Genomic DNA, 25,094 nt, shown 5'->3' with positions numbered 1-25,094 from the left:
GCTCGAAACCCCCTCGCCCGCGACCGCGCGAGCCCCGCCGTGGCCGCGCACGCCGGCGCCCCTCCTCCCGGACTCGTCCGCGCCCCTCCTCTCCCTTGCGCGGCGCCCACCTGAAGCCGTGCCCTCGTCCCCGTCGCCTCAACCACGCCTCCCTCGCCGGACCACCTCGCCGGCCTGCTTCCTCTCCCCCGCCGGACTGCCTCCTCTTCGCCGCCTCGTCTCCGACTTCCTCCTCAACCCCCGTTGCCGGAACCCCTACACCACACCATGAGCTGCCCCCTATTCCCCTCTGTTCCCGCGGTCACCGCGCCCGGCTACCACTTCGCCCACGCCCAAGAACGTCGTCGCCGTGCCTGCTGTCCCGCACCTGCGCGCCCCCGCGCTCGCCTGCGGCCACGATGGCCCCCGCTGCAGCTCCCTGCGTCCCATGCCTCTGCTCTACACGCCGCTCACCCGCGCGTGCGCGGCCTCGCCTCACCGGCGATGCAGCCTCGCTGGTCCGCGCCCCCTGACCACCAGTCGCGCCGGCCCCCTTCCTTCCCCACTGGCCGCGTTGGGCGCCGGCGCCCACACGCCCGCTCCGGCCCCATTCCGGCCTTGCCTCGTTACCGGGCAGGGCTGCGGCTTCGCCCACACCCGCCTGCCTGTATGCCCGTTAAGGCCCTGTGCCTATGACCAGTGGGCCCCAGTCCCAGAACGTTTTGTTAAAAAAAAGGAGATAAAAAAATAATGTATATTAATAAGAATAAAAATATAATTAAATTAAATTAATTAATTAACTTAATTAATTATGTTTAATAAACCTAATTAAATAACTAACCTAACTAATGTGTTAATTAATCTAATTAACATGGTTAATTAGTTAACACACAATGACAGTGGGACCCACATGTCAGTTTGACTAGGTCAACTGACTAGTTGATTGCTGACATCACCCTGACATAATGCTGATGTCATAATTCCATTTTCGGGTTAAATTAAATAATTAATTAAATTCTAGAAATTAATAAAATATTTAGAAAATCATATCTTTTAATCCGTAACTCGGATTAAAATATTTTCAACATGAAAGTTGCTCAGAACGACGAGACGATTCCGGACACGCAACCCGTTCGTCCGCCACACACCCCTAACATATCAAACTCGCAACTTTCCCCCTCCGGCTCCTCTGCCCGAAAACACGGAACACCGGGAATACTTTCCCGGATGTTTTCCCCCTTCGCCGGCATCACCTCATACTGCGTTAGGACACAACTAGCTTCGCTCTTTATCATGTCTTGTGTTGTCTTGCTTATGTTTGCACTGTATTTATTGTTTCTTCCCCCTCTTCTTTTCGGTAGACTACGAGACCGACGCTGCTGCTGCCCAGTTCGACTACGGAGTTGACGACCCCTCCTTCTTGTCTGAGCAACCAGGCAAGCCCCCCCCCTTGATCACCAGATATCGCCTATTCTCCTCTATACTGCTTGCATTAGAGTAGTGTAGCATGTTACTGCTTTCGTTAATCCTATTCTGATGCATAGCCTGACATTGTCGCTACATCTGTTGATACCTTACCTGCAATCCTAAATGCTTAGTATAGGATGCTAGTTTATCATCATTGGCCCTACATTCTTGTCAGTCTGCCTTGCTATACTATCGGGCCGTGATCACTTGGGAGGTGATCACGGGTATATACTATACATACATACATACTATACAGATGGTGACTAAAGTCGGGTCAGCTCATTGAGTACCCGCAAGTGATTCTGACGAGGGGGCTGAAAGGACAGGTGGCTCCATCCCGGTAGCGGTGGGCCTGGGTTCCCGACGGCCCTCGACTGTTACTTTGTGGCGGAGCGACAGGGCAGGTTGAGACCACCTAGGAGACAGGTGGGCCTGGCCCTGTTCGGCGTTCGCGGATACTTAACACGCTTAACGAGATCTTGGTATTTGATCTGAGTCGGCTACGAGCCTATACGCACTAACCATCTACGTGGGAGTAGTTATGGGTATCCCGACGTCGTGGTATCAGCCGAAGCACTTCAGACGTCAGCGACGGAGCGGCGCGCGCCGAATTGGACTGGAACGCCACTAGGCTAGGTCTGCTTTCGGCCGCCCTCGCAACGTGCAGGTGTGCTATGGGCGATGGGCCCAGACCCCTGTGCGCTTAGGTTTAGACCGGCGTGCTGGCCTCTCTGTTTTGCCTAGGTGGGGCTGCGACGTGTTGATCTTCCGCGGCGGGGCATGACCCAGGAAAGTGTGTCCGGCCAAATGGGATCAAGCGTGTTGGGTTATGTGGTGCACCCCTGCAGGGAAGTTAATCTATTCGAATAGCCGTGATCTTCGGTAACAGGACGACTTGGAGTTGTACCTTGACCTTATGACAACTAGAACCGGATACTTAATAAAACACACCCTTCCAAGTTCCACAGACAACCCGGTGATCGCTTTTCCGCAGGGCGACGAGGAGAGGATTGCCGGGTAGGATTATGCTATGCGATGCGACTGGAGATGCGCTTGGAGATGCTACCTGGATATGCTACTTGGAGATGCTACTTGGAGGACTTCAATCTACTCTCTTCTACATGCTGCAAGGCGGAGGCTGCCAGAAGCGTAGTCTTCGACAGGATTAGCTATCCCCCTCTTATTCTGGCATTCTGCAGTTCAGTCCACTGATATGGCCCTTTACACATATACCCATGCATATGTAGTGTAGCTCCTTGCTTGCGAGTACTTTGGATGAGTACTCACGGTTGCTTTCTCCCCCCTTTTTCCCCCTTTCCTTTCTTTTTGGTTGTCGCAACCAGATGCTGGAGTCCAGGAGCCAGACGCCACCGTCGACGACGACTCCTACTACACCGGAGGTGCCTACTACTACGTGCAGCCCGCTGACGACGACCAGGAGTAGTTAGGAGGATCCCAGGCAGGAGGCCTGCGCCTCTTTCGATCTGTATCCCAGTTTGTGCTAGCCTTCTTAAGGCAAACTTGTTTAACTTATGTCTGTACTCAGATATTGTTGCTTCCGCTGACTCGTCTATGATCGAGCACTTGTATTCGAGCCCTCGAGGCCCCTGGCTTGTATTATGATGCTTGTATGACTTATTTTATATGTAGAGTTGTGTTGTGATATCTTCCCGTGAGTCCTTGATCTTGATCGTACACAATTGCGTGCATGATTAGTGTACGATTGAATCGGGGGCGTCACAAATAGTCATATCGAAACTTCTACTTCTTACGGTTGGCTATTTTAGAACAAGATAACATGGAGTAGAAAACCCTAGGAACTTGTCAAGTAAGGTAGAAACAATTCCGAGCAACAGAAATTAAAAACTTGCATATGAGGTAGGGTTAAGAGAATGCAAACACTTGTGACGCAAGGATATTTTCCCGTGGTTCCGATAGTTGGCATTATCGTGTACCCATGGAGGCTTCGAACCAAAGGTTACAGGATCACAAGGATCCTGGTTGTGTCACCCATCAAGCGGCCTATCAAGCACAACCAACCTATTTCATCACGGCTTGCACTTAGAAATCTCACTTGGGGTAGCATCTATGATGCACAAACGCCACGCAAGAGTAACCAGGAAAACAAAGTAAGTTGAAGAGAACTCCTTGAATGATCTTCAATCAAAGCTCCTTCAATAATCCATAGGAACAATTTTTGGCAAGATTAGGATTGTTGCGAAAGAAGTGGACTTGACGTGTAGGGATGAATTTATTGGCCTTCAAACAAACAAAGAAGTGAACATGGAATCACCATTCAAATAAACTTGAACAACCAGGGCAACATTCTAAAACCCACCAGAAACACAACACTCAAAAGTGTTGATTGAGAATAGACCATTGGTTCTAAATTAAAAGGTAGCGCTTTTTCTGTGGGGATAGAATGACTTGGAAGTACCAGGTAAAACCAGCTTCTTGGTAGTACGGTAGTAGATAAAGGGTGAGTAGACTCGGGAGCACCATAAGAAAAGTGCAGAAGTACGGAAGATTATACTATGACTCACAAAGAAGCAAACATTAATGACTCGGAAGTGTTGATGTGAATAGTTATACTCAAAAGTGTCGGAGCAAACAGAAAATGCTTCAAGGTCCATTTGCTTGGTAGTTCTGGAACAAATTAAATGATGGTTTCGAACTATAGAATCTAGGTTTTTTATTTGAACATGAAAAATTCTAAGTGCTTCGATAGCATAGGAACATAAATCTTCGGAAGTAACGAGGCCTAGAAAACTCATACGAAGAAATGACTAGAGATTGGATTTGAGGACTTTGGTCAAGGATTGTTCTTGAAGTCCACTCCAAAGTTCTTTTGCTTGTGCCCTCTTGATAGTATGATTGTCCTACACTCAATGTGAATCATTGGATTAACAAAACAGATAGAAAATACAAACCAAATGCTTAAGGTAGACAAGGGCATGTAAAGTTCTTGATAGGGATCACCAATGATATTCCAGTTATAAGCTTCGATTGATCCCGGAATAAACTCAATAAAACCATCAATACTCCTCTTTAATGATTTTTTCATAAATCACCAAAATCAACAGGGTGTCTTGGAGATGTACTCTCAATCCTGCTTCTCTTCTCCTCTCTCTCTCTCTCTCACACTCTCTACTAGGATTTTGATGATGTGGAATAGACTATATCTTACCGAGTAAGACTACTTATACATGCTCTTATGCGACTGTTGTCCTACAAGTGAATAGGGTATATAGTTGTAGCCTTTCTGAAGTAAGAGTATGGGTACCACATAACCTAGGAAGTGGTCTTGTGCATCTTATAGAGGTTTATCAAGTGTGCTTGCAAGTGATTTCCAGCCAAAGCAAAGTTGTGGAAAGAGGAAATTTTACAAGTGCGAACAAGAATTTAAATACGCTAGAATATTAACTAAGAACAAGGGAGTAAACGAGAGTTGTGGAAATAACAGTAGGGTTGAGGCGTTCTCCGAAAAAATGGATTCACCACTAGCATTTATGTTACTTAATCACGCAGGAGCACAATTCTTATTTTACTCCGAAAATATAATAAGGATTATATACGGAGGAGGCGTATGGGTGGAGCCTAATAACGATACGTGCATATGATTGCAGCTCAGCGTCACACAAGCGACAACCATTCTTCCACCTATCGGCGGAAGTGATGATTATTAAGGGTTTACCCATGCACGCGCCTTAAAGTTCTTAGGTCTATATTGCTCCCCATACCAGTGGTCAACTAAGGAGAGAGCAGCTTCTGTCATCACAATACCCCAACTCCTGGCCTTGCGGTTATAGTAAGATCCTTCGTGTCCACAAAGGCTAAATGTTGTGTGGTCGACTTCACATGACATCATGAAGAATAATTAACAAAAACATAATTCATGGATCAAATATCATACAGGTTCAGTTCATACACATACTCGGGGAGGTTCCTCTATATCCCCGAAAACTCAGGAACTCGAACATGGAGACGCAAAGCATCGCCATGGTATTCATGGCAATAATAGATGAATGCTTAACGTATTCCACATATGAATCCACACTAGGGGTTTGGAATTACATCCAGATGAATAGAGAAGTCAATGTTGAGGATGTACATGATAATGATGATGCTGGTTGATGTCGTAGTCTCCTTGATCGAGGCAATCACGTGGTGGTGCCCTTTTGTCGATTCCCCCTCCCGAACCCTTTTGAAGGTGGAATTTTCTTCTTCTATTTCGTGGTTGTGGTCTCTCTGTTTATCACATGGAAGATTCGACCACATGGGATTAAAGTAGTCAACCAAGGGGGGCGGCGCCATACAGTATGACCAATTTTGTTCGTACTACATATTGTCTTCTCTCATGGATAGCTCTGCGTAATTAGTTTTCATCCCACTTGTTCGTCACTTCATATGGAGGATTTTTATGACGTCAATTAGCATTATTTCTAGCCAAAAATGAGAGTTTGTTCATCAATGGTTAACATCGCTTGCTTCATTGGGATCCTGGTGAAATCAGGTAAAAAGGACGTGCAAACACGACAAAATACGAAATATCCTGAGACTACAATGCAAAAACACAAGGTAAAATGGTGCAAAATACACTCATGAGCGACACAATCATGCATGCGCTCGACTTTATGATTCAGACACAAGGTAAAATGGTGCATGAGTACTTTTAAAGAACCGATGTTATTGCGCTTTTGCTAAAATATTGTATTTATGTCCAAAAGTATATGTGTTTACAATCCTACTTCATTAATAAAATGACAAACTTGTTTACAGAAAAAGACATCTTACTTGCAAGATCACAAGGTTTATTCAAATCAGATGCCACCGAAAATTGGGCGTGCCAATGTTTTGCTTGACGCTAGACAATAGAATGTCTCGCTTCAGGCAGTCCCCTGATTAAGCCGGTCCAGTGCAGACACAAGCCTTGACATTTTGAATTCTTTTTTTGTTTTTTTTCACTTTTGCTTGTATTTTTAAATATTATGAATATATCTACTATTTAATTGTGTTTATATAATTTTTCTAAAAATACTATTCATGCATTTAAAAAAAGTTATGTATAGAAAAATGTTTTTGGTGTATACAAAAAATGTGCAATGTGTGCGCAAAAAAGTAGAAATCAGAAAATATAAGTTCTCATTTTTTCTGAAAAAAGGTAATCATGCATTTTAAAAATTAAATGTATATAGGTTTTTTTCGATATATGCGAAAATTGTATGCAACAAAATTTACAACTTGTTTGAAAAAAGGTAGATCTTAAAATATATAAGTTATGAAAAGTGTTAACCATGTATTTGGAGAATTTCAAACCTGCATACAAAAAAAATTCTGATGTATAAAAAAAATGTACAATGTGTATGAAAAAATTGACATAAAAATATATGTCTTAAAAATGTTAATCATATATTTGAAAGTTTGAAAATATATATACATATAAATATTCCTGATGTATAAAAAATGCACAATATTTACTGAAAAAGTAGACATAAAAATACTTTTTAAAAATTATTAACCATAAATTCCCAAAATATTAAATATACATATAAAAAATATTCCTGGTGTATACCAAAAATATACAACGCGTACGGATAAAGTAGAAATCAAAAAAACAATTCGACAGAAATGTTAATCTTGTTTCCCACAAAAAGTTAATCACATATTTTTTAATATTTGTGATGACATATTTTAAAAATGTAAACATGTATATAAAATATTTTCCTAATGCAAGCGAAAAATGTATAAAGAAACCAATAAAAACAGAAAAGGAAACACAATGAAACCAAGGAAAACAAGTGAAGAAAAGCAGAAAAATGAAAAAAAAACTGTGAAAGAAACAGAAAAAACAATGAAAAGAGGGAAACCCAAAGAAAACCAATAAAGAAATAAAAACCGATAATCTATACCTTTTTTGAGGTAAAATCTATGCCTTTAATAATTATAAATGGGTATTTTTTCTGGCGGTAAGTCACCGAAATTTATCCTGAAATTGCAAAATATTACCCACCGATGCTTGTTAAAAAAACGTTTTACACGCGTGATTTGCCGCCTGGGAAGGCCCATGCAGTAGGAACCATTTATACTGCGCTCTCCGCGCTGGGAATAGACATGGCGCACCTGTTTGGCTAGCCCATATCAAGGCGGCCTGTTTTTATTTTTGTTTTCCTTTTTCGTCTTTGTGTTTTTCTACTTTGGGACTTCAGAAAAGTCCTGGAAATTTAGAAAATAAAAAATTTGAAATAAAATGTTTAATAATTCATAAATGTTTATGGATTAAGGAAATATTCATGTTTTTAAAAAAATGCCCCAATAATCACAAAATGTTCGCAATTTTGAAAACAAATGTTCAGAAAATTAAGAAAATACTCATGATTTTCTAAAAATGTTCGTGTGTTAAAAAAATCTTAATAAAATTAAACAAAATTTTGTCAATTCAAGAAATGTTTGTGAATAGAAAAATATCCTAGAAATTCAAAAACTATTTGTGACTTATAAAATGGTTTATTGACTCATAAAATGTTCGCTGATTTAATAAATGATCTTGCATTTGAAAATATATTCGTTAAATCAAAAAAATATTCGCGAATTTCAAAAATGGTTCCACCAATTTCCAGAAAAATGTTTGTCCATTCTAGAAACGTTCGCCTATTCAAGAAAAATTTATTAAAAATGTTTAAAATTTTAATAAATGTTTGCAAATAGTATAGAATGTTTATAAATACAAAACAATTCATGATTTTAGAAAATGTTCGAAAATCTGTAAAAATGTTCACGAATTGTAAATATGTTCATGATTTCAAATATGTTCACGAGTTTAAGAAAATGTTTATGATTTTCATAAATTGTACTTCCTCCGTTTCTAAATATTTATCTTTTTGTAGATTTTAAATGGATGACCACATACAGATGTATATAGACATATTTTAAAGTATAGATTCATTCGTTTTGCTCCGTATGTAGTCATTTGTTAGAATCTCTAGAAAGACAAATATTTAGAAACAGAGGGAGTAGCATTTTCGCTGGGAATCGGCCGAAACTCAAAAATGTGTATGGCGCAAGTGAGGATATATATGACACACGGATAAGGAACTGGCCTATCGTCTGGACACCACGGAGGCAACACGTCAATGCAACACCATAATTTTCTATCCTGCCGTGCGCGAGCCATCCAGTAACCAAGAATTGTACCAGCAGCCAGTAACTAATAGACCTAAATAATAATTGAAGACCACTAGTCCATTCTATACGTAAAAAAAGGTAATCAAACTGCCGCTGCGGCAGCAGCGACACGCCAAAACCTTGCGCAAAATCCTTGAGCCACCGAACACTATAAATTGCCGCGAAAACGTTGGTGGCAGCACTGCATCCTCAACTCCTTCCTCCTTCCTCATCAAAGTTTAATCATCTGGCAGCAAGCACGTACAACTCATAATACACTCTGGTCTCTACACTCAACTCGGCTCATCATGCTCAGCCTTTACCCGAGGCTCTCGGCGAGCTTCCGCCACAGCGACGCGGACGCGGACGCCGACAGAAACGACGACGTCTCCAGGTACCGCGCCTTCTACGGCATCGCCGTCGCCTGCGTGGCCATCCTCCTCTTCTGCGTGCTCGGCGTCACCGTCGGCGCCTGGATGGCCGGCGCCTTCGCGGCCGCGGTCGCGTCGCTGCTGGTCGTCCTCGGCTGCTTCGCTCCCAGGACATCATGGGTTCACCGCCGGGCGGGGAGGCCGGTGAGTCCCGTGCTTGCTCTCACGGCTAGGTCAGGCGGGCGGCCGCGAGCGCCCGGCCGGTGCACGCGCGCGCACGTGGTGGACGCGCCGCCGGCGTTCGCGTACGTGTGCCCGCTGGAGGCAGGCGACAGCGACGGCGAGCTGGCGGCCCGGAGCTGCGTGATGTGTCCGGTCTGCCTGGAGGACATCCACGGCGGCGAGATGGTGCGGCAGCTGCCGGCGTGCAGGCACCTGTTCCACGTGGAGTGCATAGACATGTGGCTGGACTCGCACAGGACGTGCCCAATGTGCCGGTGCGTGATCTCGCCGCCGGCGACGGTGACAGCGAAAGCCTCGGAGCCGGAACAGGCGCCGCAGTCGTCGGATGAGGCGTTGCCACCGGTGTAGTTCTTTTTTGCTGCTGAGCAGCGGAGTGTATATACGACTGTCGTTTACCGAACATGCCTTTTCTACGATACTACTGGTGTAAATGAACAGTGTTACTACTATTCGGAGAACGTGTACCACGTAGTTATGCATAGTTTGCTTCTTCTTTTGGCGAGTATGCATATTTTGCTAACCAAGACAGGTTGTGATGAGACGGAAATAAGTCAAAACTGTGCAACTGATCTCGAGCGGTAAACCGGGACAATATTGGTTCAAATTATATACACATACCCAACACGAGTAATGCTAGACATTCGTAATTTTTCTTGTGTGTTTTATGTAAGCAGCAACGTGGAGCAATATTATTGGATCGGGAGGGGGAAGGGGGCCCACCCGCCCTGAAATTCAAAAATTAGGAAGGGGGGAGGGGGGGGCAGAAGAATAGATTGAAAATTTACGTAGGAGCTCGTAAGGTCTAGGATTATTGTACCCAATACTAATACTCCGTGTATGAACTTTAAAAAAATACTTACTCGCTAAAAAACTCATAGGGTGTTAGGACCGAGAGTATATCGACCAGAGAGGGGGAGTGGTGCATGGGAGATTCAAAATTTTCTTTCGAAAGTTTTGAACATATCCCAAACACAACAGCGGAAATAAAGTACGATGGAAAACAGCTCAATCAATCGTGATGTTGGGGAGCATAATCATCGACGTAGGAAGCAATTATGGAACGGGCTTGCAATAACACAGGTTTGATCCTAGGGATAGTAATACTATAGGCAATCACATGAAGTAACATGAGAGAAAACATGACATGAAAAGCGAAGGAAAACTATAGTGATATAACACAGATGTACGGAAGAGTATGACAGAGATGATGAAGACAGTGATGAGAATGCAACAGGATGAACACAAGAATATCTGAAGTGAGCAACAGAGATGATCGATGTGAATAAATGATACAACAGGTGATAGTGATCGGATGAACTGTCTACACAGAGCATGAAAGTAAACTGCTGAATGAAATGCAGTAAAGAAGAATGAACCAGTGGTACTCGATGGCGACAGTTGAATTTGGTAGACCAGTTCACCCTTCTGCCAAAGGGCTACGTCTGGTTGAAGGGGTTGTGACTTAACACGAAAGATAAACTCTCTTCACCATATTCTCCTTCAACACAGAGCTGATCAGACTCTTGTTGATTTCACTCGTGGTAGATAATTGTCGGCGATCTCCAAACCTTCGGTCGACCTTCGCGAACCACAATCACTCTTGGTTGTTGAAGATCTAGCTCAGTGTAAACAACAACTCTTCAACACTCGAGCGGAAACCTATCCGTCTAGAGAGTGCGCAGCTGTCAAGAGTATAGGTACAAGAACTCTAACTCAGAACTACTGTGATGCCAAACCACTCTCTAAGTTTGGGCTCTTGATTTTTCTCTCGGTGGATCTTAAACTCAAATCATTCAGAGAGGGGTTGCTCAAATCAATCTTCTCAGAAATCTCAAGCGAAGCAGCCAACGGACAACGTTGGAGCGGGGTGGCTATTTAGCCGCAGCCTTCCCTAAAGGGAAATGACCAAATTGGACATCGAAAGCAGCCAATGGTCTGATGACACGAGTCCAACAGTCGGATTTTGAGCACAACGGTAACATTGCTTGTGGAGCAAGTAATGCTAACTCCTTGGTCATAGACAAATCTCTCGCGGCACAGAAGATCACAATCTCTTGATGGCAAGTATTTGCTCGGAACACAAAGAGATTTCTCTTGCAACTTTCATAGGTTTGGGCTAAACATCACAGCAGATCTAAGCTTCGAGAACCTATACCCCTCTTAATAGTATGGAGGTCCTATGATTCAAATGAACCAAAGAAGAAAGGCGAAAAGAATACTATGTCTTCAATTTGTCTTCGACTTTCGTTCGCTGTAGTCAATTTCTTCGGACGACGATACCGAACCAAATGCTTAGCTTCAGCAGTAAACGTTCGGGGGGTTATTTCCTCCACATCAATCTTATCATGTACATGTCCTCAACAGATGTAGCTCTTTGTTCTCTGCAACGCAGATATACTTCGGTGAATTTACTCAAACTTGGCACCAGAGACAACATTCTCTTCGGTTCTGTATGGACTATTTCTCTCTGTATGCACTACGAAACAAATCAGTCCATACTTGTTTCTGTCAACAATCTCCAAAACATGGGTAGGCAGATATTGCACCATCTCCCCCTTTTTTGACGATTGTTGACAAAACATATCACATCGAATGATAGATAATGAATGGAATGGAATGCGAAGGATAATGAACGACGAGAGATAATTACGAAGATAAAACACACTCCCCCTGAAGGTATGCATCAGACCATAAAATAAACCGGAAGGTAGCGAGGTAATTCTTCGTATGAGTGACATTGACCTATGATCTCATTTGAAGATTCTTTCAATGCACTCAACAGTGTCTGAGATAATTCCTGTCACACAATCTTTGAAATGAATTAGATAGATATAGTGAGTACTTTGAAATGATTTGTGACGAAGGATATGTCATGAAGATTTTCTGAGAACAAGATTGTAATCCACACGAGATGTAATTTTCCTACATGTTTGATATTCGAGAAAGAACAGAGCAAGATAAACATGAGTATATTGCTTGGAGTGGATAAGCTTCAGATGTGGTTTTCCTGCAACAAGGATGATACAAAGGATATATGCAAGGAAAAACACTGTCAGTCATAAGGATAGCCTTCTTTTCCTGCAAGGTTAGATAGTCGAAGAATAACAATCATAGCATATCCAACCATAGCAAATATAGTTCATTTATCGTTCAATGTACTTCTCCCTATATGAACTAGCACTCGATGATTTCCTGTTCACCTTGAAGAACTATTACTTTCCCTACGCGATAGATAATACTTGAGGATAATCATTGCAAGGGAGAAAACTTTCGGTAACACCTGCAAACAAATATCTGGAAGCAAATAGTATTGCGGGGGGTTATTAAGATTACATGGCGACCGAGTATTTCAACACCATAGGCGGTGCGATAAGTTCATCAAGCAAATAGTTTGAGGAAAAACAAAAACATTTGACTGCGAAAAGCAAATGGCGAATGAGAAAACACCCTACAAATACCCCGTTCAACTATCACTCGATGTACTTCTCCCCTTTTGTCAACAAGTGTCAAAAAGAAAGAGAAAACATACGAGGAACTAATCGTCCGGAGTGTCCTCGGAATCAGAATTGAAACTGCTCGACGAATCAGAATCATCAGAGCGAGGAATGGTCGAGGCAGAAGCAGGAGGAGTAGCATGGATTTAGAAGAAATGTTGCGATGAACATCTGGCTTGTAGATGAGTGTCCCAGTTGTGTCTTCAATTTCGTCATCTGGTCCGACAAATAGCAGGTCAGTTGAAGCTAAACGTTAAGGGAGCACAGGAGTTTGCCTTCAGATGCGAGGAACAACAAGTAACTCCAGGTAGTCATAATCCTTCTTGATGCCTTTGTCGGCCAGCTGCTTGCAAGAATAATGTTGCCTTAGAAGAGTCCAGGAGTGCTTCTTTGCCTCCTTCTCATGCTGAAGGGTTTGGCGAGCATAATTATGAAGCAAATTCAAGTCAGTCATCAACTCCAGCTTTTCTTTTCGATCGAACTTGAAGTGGCTTTCCAGAGCTTGCTGTATGTGAATGCAGATTTCATGCAGAGATGGATTTTCATTACGAGGGATTTCTACCTTTGCTTTCTTAGCCTTCGGAGTGGCCTCAAATGCAGAAGCAGAGCCAACAACATCAACGGGTGCCTTCCCTTTGCCAATATCCTTCATCATCCGAAGAGTGTCACGTACTGGTGGCATGAAAACTTTCGGAACATAGGGGCAGAAGATTTTTTCATTGATGAGCTGCTCAATTGCATGCATGATCCATGGGGCATATGGCTTCAATGATTGGGGGCTATCAGCAGCACAAGCCAAATTCTGAATGAATAGATCTGGAACATCAAACTGAATTCCTTGAGAGATGGCCAGAAGAGCCTTTCCCACGATGCCGTTGATAGAATCTGGTCTGATGGTTGGCGTGAGAGAGTTGCATAGCACATGAAACATCACTTTGTTTTCATAGGCCAACTTATTAGCATCTACGTTAATGCATTCATCTCCAACCAAGTTGGGGTCCATCAGCATGTGAAGTTGTTCTTCAAACACTTTGCAGTAGTGCAGCCTGTGTTCACGATTTTTTTCAAACTCACACCGAGGAAGATTTAGGAGAGCTAAAAACTGATCTGCCGAGCACTTGATCTTTTCCCTTCCGGTCATCCATTCAAGGATCCATGTTGAGCTATCTCCAAGCTCTCCTGAGATGTACAAAGTGGCATAGAATTGATGGATTACCTCTCGATTCCATCCATGATTGAAGCGAAGAAAACCCTTTAGGAATGCATGTTCAAAATGCTCGATGGCATGGTGGAAGCAGGGTATCTCTTCGAGCTTAGCAAAGTTCGGAATCTTGTGATTGAAAATCCGATTCTTTTTGGATAGAACCCGGGCATAGTTGCTACCTCTTGAGCACTGCGTTGGTTTTCCCTTGAAGAGGAAAGGGTGATGCAGCAAAGTAGCGTAAGTATTTCCCTCAGTTTTTGAGAACCAAGGTATCAATCCAGTAGGAGGCCACACGCAAGTCCCTCGTACCTACACAAACATATAAGAACCTCGCAACCAACGCGATAAAGGGGTTGTCAATCCCTTCACAGTCACTTAAGAGAGTGAGATCTGATAGAGATGATAAGATAATATTTTTGGTATTTTTATGATAAAGATTAAAAGTAAAGATTTCAAAATAAACGGTAATAGAAATAACTTCTTAACGGGAGATTAATATAATGGAGAATAGACCCGGGGGCCATAGGTTTCACTAGTGGCTTCTCTCAAGATAGCATAAGAATTACGGTGGGTGAACGAATTACTATCAAGCAATTGATAGAAAAATGCATAATTATGAGAATATCTAGGCATGTCATGTATATAGGCATCACGTCCGCGACAAGTAGACGGAAACGATTCTGCATCTACTACTATTACTCCACACATCGACCGCTATCCAGCATGCATCTAGAGTATTAAGTTCATAAGAACAGAGTAACACATTAGGCAAGATGACATGATGTAGAGGGATAAAATCAAGCAATATGATATAAACCCCATCTTTTTATCCTCGACGGAAACAATACAATACGTGCCTTGCTGCCCCTGCTGTCACTGGGAAAGGACACCGCAAGATAGAACCCACAGCTAAGCACTTCTCCCATTGCAAGAAAGATCAATCTAGTAGGCCAAACCAAACTGATAATTCAAAGAGACTTGCAAAGATAACCAATCATGCATAAAAATTACGAAGAAGAACGGAAGTAGATTGCTTCCTAGTCCTAGTAGATCTATTTTGCGCATTGCAAATTCTGTATCAAGCATCTTTTAGGTTTTCTCCCTCCCTTTGTTTAAAATTAAGGACTTCATTCTCGGGAGATAAAGGAGTGGATAAAAGACTAGCCATAACGACGAAGCAAGCGAAAGAAAAAGCAAACAGAAAAAAGAGAGTGAATAAAACGGCAAGGGTGAAGTGAGGGAGAGGAAAACGAGAGGCAAATGGCAAATAATGTAATGCGACGGATAAGAGTTTGTGATGGGTACTTGGTATGCTTTGACTTGTGCGTAGACTCCCCGGCAACGGCGCCAGAAATCCTTCTTGCTACCTCTTGAGCACTGCGTTGGTTTTCCCTTGAAGAGGAAAGGGTGATGCAGCAAAGTAGCGTAAGTATTTCCCTCAGTTTTTGAGAACCAAGGTATCAATCCAGTAGGAGGCCACACGCAAGTCCCTCGTACCTACACAAACAAATAAGAACCTCGCAACCAACGTGATAAAGGGGTTGTCAATCCCTTCACGGTCACTTACGAGAGTGAGATCTGATAGAGATGATAAGATAATATTTTTGGTATTTTTATGATAAAGATTAAAAGTAAAGATTGCAAAATAAATGGTAATAGAAATAACTTGTTAAGGGGAGATTAATATAATGGAGAATAGACCCGGGCCCATAGGTTTCACTAGTGGCTTCTCTCAAGATAGCATAAGTATTACGGTGGGTGAACAAATTACTGTCGAGCAATTGATAGAAAAGCGAATGATTATGAGAACATCTAGGCATGATCATGTATATAGGCATCACGTCTGTGACAGGTAGAACGACTCTTGTCTGCATCTACTACTATTACTCCACACATCGACCGCTATCCAGCATGCATCTAGAGTATTAAGTTCATAAGAACAGAGTAACGCATTAGGTAAGATGACATGATGTAGAGCGATAAACTCAAGCAATATGATATAAACCCCATCTTTTTATCCTCGATGGCAACAATACAATACGTGTCGTTTCCTTTTCTGTCACTGGGATCGAGCACCGCAAGATTGAACCCAAAGCTAAGCACTTCTCCCATTGCAAGAAAGATCAATCTAGTAGGCCAAACCAAACTGATAATTCGAAGAGACTTGCAAAGATAACCAATCATACATAAAAGATTTTAGAGAAGAATCAAATATTGTTCATAGATAGACTTGATCATAAACCCACAATTCACCGGATCTCGACAAACACACCGCAAAAAGAGTTACATCGAATAGATCTCCAAGTAGATCGAGGAGAACTCTGTATTGAGATCCAAAGAGAGAGAAGAAGCCATCTAGCTAATAGCTATGGACCCGAAGGTCTGAAGTAAACTACTCACACATCATCGGAGGGGCCATGGAGTTGATGTAGAGGCCCTCCATGATCGATGCCCCCTCCGGCGGAGCTCCGGAAAAGGCCCCAAGATGGGATCTCTTGGGTACAGAAGGTTGCGGCGGTGGAAATAGGGTTTCGTGGTGCTCCTGGATGTTTTCGGGGTATATGAACATATATAGCAGGAAGAACTAGGTTGGTTGAGCCACGAGGGGGAGGGCACGCCCAGGGGGTAGGCACACCCCCTGCCACGTGGCCTCCTCGGTTGTTTCTTGACGTCCACTCCAAGTCCTCTCGATCATGTTTGTTCCAAAAATCACGCTCCCAAAGGTTTCATTCAAATTGGACTCCGTTTGATATTCCTTTTCTGTGAAACACTGAAATAGGCAAAAAATAGCAATTTGCATTGGGCCTTGGGTTAATAGGTTAGTCCAAAAAATAATATAAAAGTGTATAATAAAGCCCATTAAACATCCAAAACAGAATACATAATAGCATGGAACAATCAAAAATTATAGATACGTCGGAGACGTATTAAGCATCCCCAAGCTTAATTCATGCTCGTCCTTGAGTAGGTAAATGATAAAAACATATTTTTTGATGTGGAATGCTTTCTAGCATATTCTTCAATGTAATTTTCTTTATTGTGGCATGAATGTTCAGATCCGAAAGATTCAAGATAAAAGTTTAATGTTGACATAAAAATAATAATACTTCAAGTATGCTAACCAAGCAATTATGTCTTATCAAAATAACATAGCCAAAGAAAACTTATCCCTACAAAATCATATAGTTTGGCCATGCTTCATTTTTGTCACACAAAATGCTCTCATCATGCACAACCCCGATGACAAGCCAAGCAATTGTTTCATACTTAGCCTTTTCAAACTCTTTCAACTTTGACGCAATATATGAGCACGAGCCATGGACATAGCACTATGGGTGGAATAGAATATGATGATTGAGGTTGTGTGAGAAGACAAAAAAAGAGAAAGTCTCACATTGACGCGGCTAGTCAATGGGCTATGGAGATGCCCATCGATTGATGTCAATGCAAGGAGTAGGGATTGCCATGCAACGGATGCACTAGAGCTATAAATATATGAAAGCTCATCAAAGAAACTAAGTGGGTGTGCATCCAACTTGCTTGCTCACGAAGACCTAGGGAATTTAAGGAAGCCCGTCATTGGAATATACAAGCCAAGTTCTATAATGAAAAATTCCCACTAGTATATGAAAGTGACAAAATAAGAGACTCTCTATCATGAGGATCATGGTGCTACTTGAAGGAAATATGCCCTAGAGGAAATAATAAAGTTATTATTTATTTCCTTATATCATGATAAATGTTTATTATTCATGCTAGAATTGTATTAACTGGAAACATGATACATGTGTGAATACATAGACAAACAGAGTGTCAGTAGTATGCCTCTACTTGACTAGCTCGTTGATCAAAGATGGTTATGTTTCCTAGACATAGACATGAGTTGTCATTTGATTAACGGGATCACATCATTAGGAGAATGATGTGATTGACTAGACCCATTCCATTAGATTAGCACTTGATCGTTTAGTATGTTGCTATTGCTTCCTTCATGACTTATACATATTCCTATGACTATGAGATTATGAAACTCCCATTTACCGGAGGAACACTTTGTGTGCTACCAAACATCACAACGTAACTGGGTGATTATAAAGGTACTCTACAGGTGTCTCCGAAGGTACTTGTTGAGTTGGCGTATTTCGAGATTAGGATTTGTCACTCCGATTGTCGGAGAGGTATCTCTAGGCCCACTCGGTAATGCACATCACTATAAGCAACCTTGCAAGCATTGTAACTAATGAGTTAGTTGCGAGATGATGTATTATGGAAAGAGTAAAGAGACTTGCCGGTAACAAGATTGAACTAGGTATTGAGATACCGATGATCGAATCTCGGGCAAGTAACATACCGATGACAAAGGGAACAACGTATGTTGTTATGCGGTTTGACCGATAAAGATCTTCATAGAATATGTGGGAGCCAATATGAGCATCCAGGTTCCGCTATTGGTTATTGACCGGAGACGTGTCTCAGTCATGTGTACATAGTTCTCGAACCCGTAGGGTCTGCACGCTTAAAGTTCGGTGACGATCGGTATTATGAGTTTTTGTGTTTTGATGTACCGAGGGTAGTTCGGAGTCCCAGATATGATCATGGACATGACGAGGAGTCTCGAAATGGTTGAGACATAAAGATCGATATATTGGACGACTGTGTTCGGACATCGGAAAGGTTCCAGAAGGTTTCGGACATATACCGGAGTACCGGGGGGTTGCCGGAACCCCCCGGGGGGGCTTAACGGGCCTGCATGGGCCTTAGTGGAAATAGAGGGAAGCAAAGGGAGTGTGGGGCGCCCCCCCCCCCAAGGCCCAAACCGAATTGGTTTAGGGCAAAGGGGACCGGCCCCCTCTTTCCTTCTCCTCCTCTCCCTTTCCTTCCCCCTCTCCTACTCCTACTAGGAAAAGGAGGAGTCCTACTCCTAGTGGGAGTAGGACTCCCCCTCTTGGCGCGCCTCTCCCTGGCCGGCCGTCTCCTCCCCTTGCTCCTTTATATACGGGGGTAGGAGGGCACCCCATAGACACAAGAATTGATCATTGATCTCTTAGCCGTGTGCGGTGCCCCCCTCCACCATAATCCACCTCGACCATATCGTAGCGGTGCTTAGGCGAAGCCCTGCGTCGGTAGCATCATCATCACAATCACCACGCCATCGTGCTGACGACACTCTCTTGTGAAGCTTTGCTGGACCGAAGCTCACGGGACGTCATCGAGTTGAACGTGTGCAGAACTCAGAGGTGTCGTGCATTTGGTACTTGGATCGGTCGGATCGTGAAGACGTACGACTACATCAACCGCGTTGTGCTAACGCTTCCGCATTTGGTCTACGAGGTATGTGGACACACTCTTCCCTCTCGTTGTTGTGCATCACCATGATCCTATGTGTGCGTAGGAAATTTTTTGAAATTACTACGTTCCCCAACAGTGGCATCCGAGCCAGGTTATTGCATAGATGTTATATGCACGAGTAGAACACAAGTGAGTTGTGGGCGATACAAGTCATACTGCTTACCAGCATGTCATACTTTGGTTCGGCGGTATTGTCGGATGAAGCGGCCCGAACCGACATTACGTGTACGCTTACGCGAGACTGGTTCTACCGACGTGCTTTGCACATAGGTGGCTGGCGGGTGTCAGTTTCTCCAACTTTAGTTGAACCGAGTGTGTCTACGCCCGATGAGGGAGTGCTGGATTAGGGGGTGTCCGGATAGCCGGACTATACCTTCGGCCGGACTCCTGGACTATGAAGATACAAGATTGAATACTTTGTCCCGTGTCCGGAAGGGACTTTCCTTGGCGTGGAAGGCAAGCTTGGCGATACGGATATATAGATCTCCTACCATTGTAACCGACTCCATGTAACCCTAGCCCTCTCCGGTGTCTATATAAACCGAAGGGTTTTAGTCCGTAGGACGAACAACAATCATACCATAGGCTAGCTTCTAGGGTTTAGCCTTCTTGATCTCGTGGTAGATCTACTCTTGTACTACACATATCATCAATATTAATCAAGCAGGAGTAGGGTTTTACCTCCATCGAGAGGGCCCGAACCTGGGTAAAAACATCGTGCCCCTTGTCTCCTGTTACCATCCGCCTAGACGCACAGTTCGGGACCCCCTACCCGAGATCCGCCAGTTTTGACACCGACATTGGTGCTTTCATTGAGAGTTCCTCTATGTCGTCACTTTTAGGCCCGATGGCTCCTCCGATCATCAACGACGATGCGATCCAGGGTGAGATTTTTCTCCCCGGACAGATCTTCGTATTTGGCGGCTTTGCACTGCGGGCCAATTCGCTTGGCCATCTGGAGCAGATCGAAAGCTACGCCCCTGGCCATCAGGTCAGATTTGGAAGTTTGAGCTACACGACCGACCTCCACAGAGACTTGATCTTCGACGGATTCGAGCCGCAGCCGAGCGTGCCGCACTGTCACGATGGGCATGATCTAGCTCTACCGCCGAATAGTGCCCTGGAGGCCGCACCCGCATCAGCTCCGACCCTTAATTCGGAGCCAATTGCGCCAATCGAGGATGGGTGGTTGGACACCGCCTCGGGGGCTGCAATCTCTATGGCCATCGAGCCAAACACCAGCCCTATTCTCTGCGAAGCCCGTGACTCCAAGGATCCGGACTCCTCTCCAAACTCCGAGCCCTCCGCGCCCCTACCGATCGAATCCGATTGGGCGCCGATCATGGAGTTCACCGCCGCGGACATCTTTCAGCACTCATCCTTCGGCGATATTCTGAATTCACTAAAGTCTCTCTCTTTATCAGGAGAGCCCTGGCCAGACTATGGTCAGCAAGGTTGGGATGCGGATGATGAAGAAATTCAAAGCCCACCCACCACCCACTTCGTAGCCACTATCGATAATTTAAATGACGTGCTCGACTTCGACTCCGAAGACATCGATGGTATGGACGATGATGTAGGAGATGAACATGAACCAACGCCTATAAGGCACTGGACAGCCACCTCATCTCATGATGTATACATGATGGACACACCCAAAGGAAGCGACGACGAGGAACGCAGGGATGCAACGAGGGATCGTTCACTCGAAAAGCAATCAAAGCGGCGATGTAAGCGCCGCTCCAAGCCCTGCCTCGACAGAGACAGCAGCCATACAGACCCAGCCATAGAGCAGGACGAGCCGGCAGACGACGAACATGCCTTCGAGCAACCGTTCGAACAGGGCAACTTGGATAAACAAACCGAACACCCCGTCCCCGGCGAAAACAACAGTCCGGACGACCTTACGCCGGATAGGCTCATGGAGCAGAAGAACCTCCACAAAAGGCTCGTCGCCACTGCGGGTAGCCTGAAAAAGCAGGAGCGGAAGCTCAAAACTACGGAAGATGCACTCAGAATCAGATGGAGCAAAGTACGCAACACCGCAGACAAATATGGCGGCAGTCGCCGCACAAAAAGCTATCCAAAGCGAAAGCTACTACCTGAATTTGACGAGGAGGCCTTAGAGCCCCCGTAGTCAAAAAATAGGAAAGCCACCCGGTCGGATAGACGACCGCATGGCCAGCATGAAGCGGCAAACGGCGCCGCACACAAGCCGGCACGCGATCCACCAAAGGATCCACAACAAAAAGATGGCCCAGCCAGATCTATCTACAGGTCAAGAAAGCAAGCTCTAGTAAGCAATGCAACACAACAAATATCCGAACATCACGGCACACCCAAATACAGGGGTGCCGCACACCCCCTATGTTTCACCGATGAGGTGTTGGACCATGAATTTCCAGCGGGATTCGAGCCCGTAAACATAGAGGTGTACGATGGAACAACAGACCCTGGGGTCTGGATCGAGGATTATATCCTCCACATACACATGGCCAGAGGAGATGACCTCCATGCCATAAAATACTTACCCCTCAAACTTAAAGGGCCAGCCCGGCATTGGCTCAAAAGCCTTCCCAAAAACACCATTGGAAGTTGGGAAGAGCTTGAGGATGCTTTCCGGGAAAATTTTCAAGGGACCTATGTCCACCCTCCGGATGCAGACGATCTCAGCCACATAACTCAACAGCCCGGAGAGTCAGCCCGGAAATTCTGGAACAGATTTCTTACCAAAAAGAATCAGATAGTCGACTGTTCGAACACCGAAGCCCTAGCAGCTTTTAAGCAGAACGTTCGAGACGAATGGCTCGCCAGACACCTCGGCCAAGAAAAGCCAAGAACAATGGCCGCATTAACAAGCCTTATGACCCGCTTTTGCGCAGGAGAGGACAGCTGGTTGGCAAGATGTAGCATCAGCGACCCAAGTACATCTGAAGTTAGGGATGGAAACGGAAAACCCCGACGCAGCAAGGACCAGCGCCGGAATAAGAGAAACATCCCAAAGAGCACGGCGGTCAACGCCGGATTCAAAAGCTCGCGGCAGAATCAGAGAAAGCCGCCCCTCAAGGATAACAGGGACGAGCTATCCAACTTAAACAAAATCTTGGACAAGATATGTCAAATACACAGTACACCCGGGAAGCCTGCGAACTATACCCAGAGATATTGTTGGGTTTTCAAGCAATCCGGCAAACTCAACGCCGAATACAAGGGGCTCGACACACCAAGTGAGGACGACGACGAACCCCACAAGCGGAGCACTGGGAAACAAAAGGATTTCCCACAAGAAGTCAAAACAGTAAACTTACTTCACGTGACGAACAGAATGGCGCCAACAGAGATACGCGCCATACGGCCTATCCCAAAGGAGTCTCGCCAATGGTTGTTAAAACCGATCACCTTCGACCATCAGGATTATTCTAGAAGTATCCGGAACACAGGCTGGACTGCCTTGGTATTAGATCCAATAATCGGCGAACTCCACTTTACAAATGTCCTGATGGACAGCGGCAATGGTCTAAACCTGTTATACCAGGACACAATCCGCAATATGGGGATAGACCCAACAAAAATTCACCATAGCAAAACCTCCTTTCAAGGGGTAACGCCAGGCCCGGATGCCCGTTGCATGGGTTCTCTCTGGCTAGAAGTTATGTTCGGTTCCCCCGATAACTTTTGTCGTGAACAACTAACTTTCCACATCACCCCATTCTCAAGTAGCTATCAAGCACTGCTGGGACGCGAAGCTTTCGCCCGCTTTAACGCAATACCGCATTATGCATCTCTTACGCTTAAGATGCCCGGTCCACGAGGCATCATCTCATTAAAGGGAAAACATTGAGTGTTCCTCCCGCGCGGAAGACAGTGCGGCTGCCTTGACAGCCCCACAATAAAGCAGCTTCACCAGCCAAAGCACCTAAACAGGTCGTCAAGACCACGGACACGGCTAGACGAGTCCGGCATAAACATACAATTGATAAAGGCTTAATAGCCATATACCCCTTTACTAGGGGCTCCGCGCATATAAAACAAGAGACAATAAAGCTCAATTTTACCCATTTCGATTTATACTTCATTTATTTAGTATAACTCATGTTCGGCACGATCTTTCCTAAACTAGGTTCCTCTCTTTTACAGATGAACACTGATGGGGTCATGTACCTAGGGTAGGGTCACGAACCTGATCTAAGTACCTTACCCAAGGACACCCTTAGAAGAAGTCGCCTTCCAGTCGACCAACGAGGGACTCACTTGACTGACTTGAAGGACTCGACCACGAAGACTCACTCGACCACCAGGAGGTCAAGAGGCACTCCGCACTGCAACGGCCTGTAATTAAGTAGGCTTTATGATAGTAAAGACACTTTATGTGGGGCGTTACCAGTAACGCCCCAGACTTAACTCACCTTAAACCCTCTCCTACATGGGCTGGCTGGGGTCCTGGCGCACTCTATATAAGCCACCCCCTCCACAGGCAGAAGGGTTCGGCACCTTGTAACTCATATACTCATAATCCACTCGACTGCCTCCGGGCTCCGAGACGTAGGGCTGTTACTTCTTCCGAGAAGGGCCTGAACTCGTACATCCCTTGTGTTTACAACCTCTCCATAGCTAGGACCTTGCCTCTCCAAACCTACCCCCCACTCTACTGTCAGGCTTAGAACCACGACAGTTGGCGCCCACCATGGGGCAGGTGTTTTAGCGATTTTGTGGAGAAGTTGCGATTCTTCCGAGTACTTTCATCATGGTGTCTGCTGGAGTTTTGGTCGGGGGTCAAGAGATCCGTCTCGGCGCTCTCACCTTCATCGCCGACGACTCCGCGTGGCTCCAGGAGGCTCCACTCGATGTAGATGCGCTCCCCGTCCGCGGTGCGACGCATTTTCGCGCATGTGTCCGCGGCGTTCTGCTGCGGCAACCGTCGACCCAGTATCGGTCGGCTCCTCCATCATCCACCCTCCCGGTCTCCCGTCAGCGCAAGCGCTTGGGCCGGTCAAGGCTTCAGCGATGGGTGAGGCACGCGGCGGCTCGCCAATCGGCCACCACCCAAGTTGCGGCAATCGAGCCCGACGAATCTCTCTACGGCTTGTTCGATCTGTCGACTGGCTCCGTAGAGACTGCATCCGAGTGCGGTAGCAGTGATCCAGCGGCGGAAATCTTGATGGTTGACGGGCCCCGCAGTCCCCCTGGCTTCGCCCGTGATGATGGAGCAGGTGACGGAGGCGACCCCGCACGACGCCACGAAGAGTACCAGCCCGAGCCACTCGACTCTCTGCAAAGAGAGGAACTTCGCCGCAGGAACGTGGATGCCCTGCGTACTCCCATCGCAGGAGAAACCCCCGAGGCTCGTGCCTTGGAGGAGGCGCGTCTGGCCAATTTGGCCGAGCGCACTCGACTGGAGAATCTTCAGCGAGCACTCGACGAGCGCGCGCGGCAACGAGTTCCCGACACCAGTCGACGTCAACTCTTCCCGCCGACTCAGGTATATCGAACCCCAATTCAGAATTTAGCAGCTGCGACCCGTATAGCAGAGTCCATCCAGCCTTCGCAGTCGGAAGCTGGCAGAGGTTTGCTGCAGATCAGGGATCTGCTCCAGGCAGCAGGAGATCAGAATTCAGCCGTGTCTCAGTCGCGCAACAGGATTCACAATCGATCCGTCACTGTGAGTACGGTTCAGTCGGCTCACAGCCCCAGATCGCCTTCGCGGCGTGAAGGGCGCGAGAATCGGCGAGATCAATATGGCGACAGACTCGACCGAGATGATAGGCGTCGAGTGCCCAATTCCCCTCCGAGGGGTGGGTCTTACGTTCCTCGGCAGCCAGATGACAG

Source organism: Triticum dicoccoides, chromosome 7A (genome assembly GCF_002162155.2).
Source record: "Triticum dicoccoides isolate Atlit2015 ecotype Zavitan chromosome 7A, WEW_v2.0, whole genome shotgun sequence".
Lineage (NCBI taxonomy): Eukaryota > Viridiplantae > Streptophyta > Magnoliopsida > Poales > Poaceae > Triticum > Triticum dicoccoides.
The sequence above is the reverse complement of the archived record's forward strand: the minus strand, read 5'-3'. Positions refer to the sequence as shown.